Source organism: Sinocyclocheilus grahami, unplaced genomic scaffold (genome assembly GCF_001515645.1).
Source record: "Sinocyclocheilus grahami isolate Dianchi unplaced genomic scaffold, SAMN03320097.WGS_v1.1 scaffold92.1, whole genome shotgun sequence".
NCBI classification, from domain to species: Eukaryota; Metazoa; Chordata; class Actinopteri; order Cypriniformes; family Cyprinidae; genus Sinocyclocheilus; species Sinocyclocheilus grahami.
In genome coordinates this window covers 2,777,544-2,783,076 of record NW_015505271.1, presented here as the reverse complement: position 1 = coordinate 2,783,076, position 5,533 = coordinate 2,777,544, and the positions used below count along the sequence as shown (strand labels likewise).

At 35.5% G+C, this 5,533-nt stretch overlaps 1 protein-coding gene across 4 annotated transcripts in view; it reads left to right on the top strand.

The window, feature by feature from the left end:
* eeig1b (estrogen-induced osteoclastogenesis regulator 1b) overlaps positions 1–5,533 on the top strand; it is a 43,798-nt gene that overhangs the window by 14,354 nt on the left and 23,911 nt on the right. The gene's annotated exons all lie outside the window — the stretch shown is intronic.

Here is a 5,533-nt window from a genome sequence, read left to right as displayed (position 1 = left end):
CCAGCTCCTTGTTGAGAAAGATAATGTAGCTCTTGAGCGATTAAGCTATTTAGTTGATAAAACTGCGGGGCAGTACTAAAAAGTTTGTTCCTGAATGTCTTGAGTGCGGCCGCAACGTGATCTGTGTGAGTGACTGAGCGTGTGAATGCGCATTAGTTTAGAACTCTTCTAATTTTTATTTTTTAAATGTAGAGAATTCGTTAATTTGTCCAATGATAACCTACCAGCAATGTAAATATGATTTTTTTAAATTAGAATAAGTACATTACAATATAAATTTATTAGAACGAGTACATTATTATTTATGGGCTTAAAAACAAGATGCAAACAATCAGAATATTGTACCTGGTGGGGAGTGCCCAATGTAAACATGAAACGTATGCCATTACCTATATTGTACTGTGGTAGTTACGGAAGCCCTTCATAATGCAGAGGTCAGCTGCCTGCTCTGCCAATAGTTAGAAATGGCACTATAGTGTGCAGTGTTTAATAAACAGCTGTTTTACTAAATTCTGCTGAGGTGAAATTCAGTGCAGTCATGTATCGTTATACATATTGTATCGTATCGTGGCCTCTGTGTCGTGACACGTATTGTATCGTGACATTGCTGGTGATAGCCCTAATTATAACCTTTTTACTCCACAACACCAGTCAAATGCTTACTTTTGTGATCTGATGTGGCTTCTTGTCACAGAATGAGGCATAAAATATGTTCCATAGGCTACTTTAAAAACAATACATCGATTAGCAATGGGTTATAAATATACTTACTTAATTGTTATGAAAATACCAGAGATGGCTTGAATAACACAGATAAACTATATTGTCGCAGTCAAGTGTTTATTGTCTTTGTTTTATCATTCAAAACGTTTATATGTTTTGTTTACTCAGTTACAGCTATAATAGTGATGCCTTTGTTCATATAAGGGATTTCCTGGAGTGTCATGAGTTCCACTACTTCTGTGACTTGGTATGTGGATTTTCTGTGCGAGGGTGCCCTCTGGCGTCCAGTATGAATGAAACAGACATCATGTGTTTATAATGGTAATGGCCAATCCATAATTTTGGTGGGAATTTTTATTATTTTTTAAATTTTTTAATAAGTATCGGTTTCAGGCACCATTTAGGCACCGGAACCATTTTAAAAGTATCGATTTGGCACCGGTATGGGAGAAAAAAAAAAAAACGATACCCAACCCTACATTTAGTAGAGAATTGTGCTGTTAAATTAGCAGCATTCTAATTAAAGTCACCATCAAAATCAACAATTCTATATTTTTATATGGAATATTGCAGTGTTTACATAAATTTCATTAATAGTGTTTATTATAAATAATTAGGGATGTAACGATTAACCGGGAAGCCGGTTGAAAATCGGTTGATATGCTAAACAACTCGCGATTCATTTAGGTGTAGGAGTTTGTATGAATGTATGTCTGAGGGGAACTTACTGTCTTTAGAAAAGTTTAGATGGTATTTTTGCCTCTGTATAATGCATATTAAAGTTCATAAGTGCAGCACTGCTTTGTTTACAGCAGAAACCAGGAAACGCTTTAAGTGCCACCTGCTGGCAGAGAGTGCATCTGCGTCTCGTTCAGCTCGTCTGCTGTTTCTGTTTCATGCAGATATTTTTTATGTATAGTTTCACAAAACTGAAGTCAAACCATTCTGTTTTTGTTTCAAATTTCGAAATGATACAATCTAATTTAGATTAAAAACTGCTCATTTTGCATGTATGCGGCATCTTTGTTTGGATCATGATTAAAATGCAGTGGTTGCCTCTCATTTTAAATGGAAAGAGCCCAGACAAAGCTTTATTTTGTTTATATGAAGAGTTTTATTTTATTTGTGTTACTTATTTATTTGATTTGGGGCTTGTTTTAAAATTTAAATGTAATTTTGTTATTTACATTTACATTATATTTAAATTTTGTTATTTAGCAGACGCTTTTATCCAAACTGACTAATTAATGAGGACAATAGAAGCAATCAAAACCAACAAAAGAGCAATAATATACAAGTGCTATATTAGTATATTATTATAGTTCAATTTCACAAAGAATCATGCAGCATTTTGTCCAAGCAATAATAAAAGGACACATTGAATTTATAATTTGTCTTAAATCTCATTTTGTTAAAAAAAACTATTGTGAATCAAATCGTGAAATCAAAATCGTGAATCGAATCGAATCGTGAGTTGAGTGAATCATTACATCCCTATAAATAATTCATCCATGCACATCTTTTTTTTATTAACATGCCTTTGTAAAGTTATTTGCACATAAGTTTTGTGAATTATGGAAAACTGCATTTGAATTAGTAGCCTATTTTTTTTACTTTGTGTTCAGGTTTAAGGTTTAGTGACTGATTAAAGTCCTATGGTTTTTCCTTTCACATGGTTAATTAAATACCTGTGACCGCTGTTTTAATTGAGCATCCCTGGTAAAAGAGTAAACGTAAACATACTTTGTGTGTTTTTTGTATGCGTGTGATCATAGATAAAGCATACTGTTTTATTAAATTAGCTCTAAGATGTCAAGGTTAATGTATTCACATTTACTCTCCATAAATGTCCATGTACTGCTTTCCTTTTCACCTCAGTGTTAATAGATTATTTCAGCTCAAGATGGATTTGAGTTCCACCTACGCAGCCACAATACATTTTTCCTTTCATGGCAGGTCAATAAATTTACGTATGATAGAATCTTTGCATCCTCAGACAGGTCGATTAATCTTCCGTTTTGGATAGCTGAAGGCTTAGACATTAGTTAGAACTTGTTTTAAGATCACTGGGCTTCTAGAAAGGGTACATTTGTTTTTGGTTGTCCCCCCTAAACCTCAAACGGTACTGAATGGCAGCATTGAGAGAGAAGTTTCTGGTAGCTGTGTGTCACTGCCTGAACCTGTATAGATGTCAACATCACAGGAATCTCTGAGAGCTGGGTTGCATTACAAAACCACCCTTCTCTTCTTGGCACCCATCCCTTTCCACGGGTATACCATTATTTCAGCTCTACTTTTTTTTTTTTTTTTTTTGGAAAGTAATTATTTTATTCAGCAAGGGTGCATTAAATTGATCAAAAGTGACAGCAAAGCCATGTATTTGTTACAAAAAGATTTCTGTTTAAAATAAATGCAGTTTTTTTTTTTTACTTCCTATTTATAAAATAATGTGTGTCTGTGTATCACGGTTTCTTCAAAAATATTAAGCAGGACAACTAATAAGAAATGTTTCTTGAGCACCAAATCAGCATATTAGAATGATTTTTGAAGGATCATGTGACTTTTCAGATCAACCCCAAACGTTTCAACGGTAATGCACATACAAGCCCTGTTCAGATCCTTTTCAGATGGGAGTAGTTTTCCCAGAGGAGGTTAGCTTTCATAAACATGGTTTGTGATTTTAATCCCATCTTAATTGAAAAAGGCCTGTGTTTTTCTCACACAAGTTTGGCATTATGGAGAAAATTACCTATTATTTTTCAGGTAACTCTGGGTTCTTCAGAGAAATGTAAATCTGTCGAGTAGTGATGTCTGTGATTGTTATATACAGTTTCCCCTCCTACACAATTCTTCTAATTTAATATGTCCTTTGTCAAATACTTTCACTAAAGGTAAAAGTTAAAGCTTCTGATTAAACATACAACATGTTTCTGATCCAGATATTTGTGTGGATCTGCAGGAGAATGGGGTTTAACACCAGTCCTGGATTGACTGTCTGTCTAAACAGATGGGCTCAGATTAATTCTTGGGTTGGAATTTAGGCTACAGTTGAGTCTGCAGAAAGGGCACAACAAAAATATGCATTATTTGGATGAATTTCAAAAGCATTTGCCCCTGTGTTTAAACTACAAAAATGTACAGACATCTGAGAGATTTCAGAACGAACACTCATTTTAAAAAGCTAAGGTTAAACACTGGAATAAGTTGAATCAGTGTTTCATTTCGTCTGCCAACAAGCAACAACAGTAATGCTTTTCTGGCCCAGCAGAGTGTTTGTGGAGGGAGGTGAAGAGTCACAGTGTTTGCGAGGGATGATCTTTGCTCTGGGAGAAGATTAATGCTCTCACTGGAACCTCTGGAATGCTGCTATTGTGTTTACGCCAAGACAACGTCATACCTCACCCTTACTCACATTTAGAGGTTTATACTCCATGAGAGCATGTAAAAAAATGTAAAGAATTATGAATAGGTGCCAAAAGGTGCTCTTTATGAAAGACATTTTTATGTATTATATATGCTATTTGTATGTTATACAGTAGGGCTACACGATAAATCACATGCGATATTTAATGCGCATCTTGTCAGTAAAGCCGGTTAATCGGCTGTAAATCTCATGCGTACTTTCTCATGGAGCAGCATTTACTACACAGAGCCGTTATTCACTGACAAGCTGTGCAAAACCATGATCATATATGATCGTGCACGCACATGATGGAGATTTACCGCTGATTACAGAACCGGTTTTACTGACAAGATGCGCATTAAATATCGCATGAGATTTATCGTGCGGCCCTATTATACAGTAACATTCAAAAGTTTAGGGTAGAGGTCTGCGCGGGACTATTTTTTTAGTCTCGCTCCCGCAAGGTTATATTTCGCACCCACCTGCTCCCGCTATATATTCACTCTTTGTTCACCCACTGTCCGCTTAGAATCATTTTCTTCCCGACCCGACCGTTCCCGCTAAATTTAGATCTCGTTTCCAGAATCTCACATTTAAATTTCCTCTACTGAAAGAAAGAGAGATAGGCTAACAAATAAAAGTGTAGTCTGTACAAAATTGTATGTTAGTTTATTCGTCTTGTCAAGAGTCTTGAATTTATTGACTTTGACTTGAATTTATATGAATTATCTTAAAACGAAATTAGTTTAATATTTTATGCAACACAGTAGGAAAAAAGTATCAGAGAAAATACAAATGTTGTACAAAAATTTTATTTCTTATTTTTATTCACCTTGTCAGGATACATTTCTTTTAACATTTACAACACAATAGGGAAAAGTGTCGCAGAGAGAAAAAAAAAATTAAAATCTAGGTTGTACAAAAATAGCCATTTTTATTCGTCTTGTCAAAATACTAAATTCGTTTGACATTTTTCTGTTAACACAGTAGGAAAAGTTTCGCAGAGAAAAATAAATAAATACGACATCTGTCATTTAAAATTTTAGGCTAGGCAACATATAAACAAAACCGAGTTGAACGTCCTTCAAGGACAGCGCAGCCACACTTTGCTCTATCCTTATTCTGCTCTGTCACTCATCGACAACCTGCCTGTTCTGTCTGAGGGCCGTATATTATATGTGCTGCACACAGACCCCACAAATAAAACGTCTGACGTTAAACCATGTGTGCTGCTCGTGCATAACAGTCCTGAGAGCAGGCTGTACCCTACCGGTGGTCAATAAGAATAGATATGCTGTTCTAAATGGACGTCGGGAACAGGATATTGTTAGACCGCTCGCTCCCGTTCAAATTACACCAGAGTTACCGACCGCTACAGCGTTTTATTCAGGAATTTAATCCCGCGGC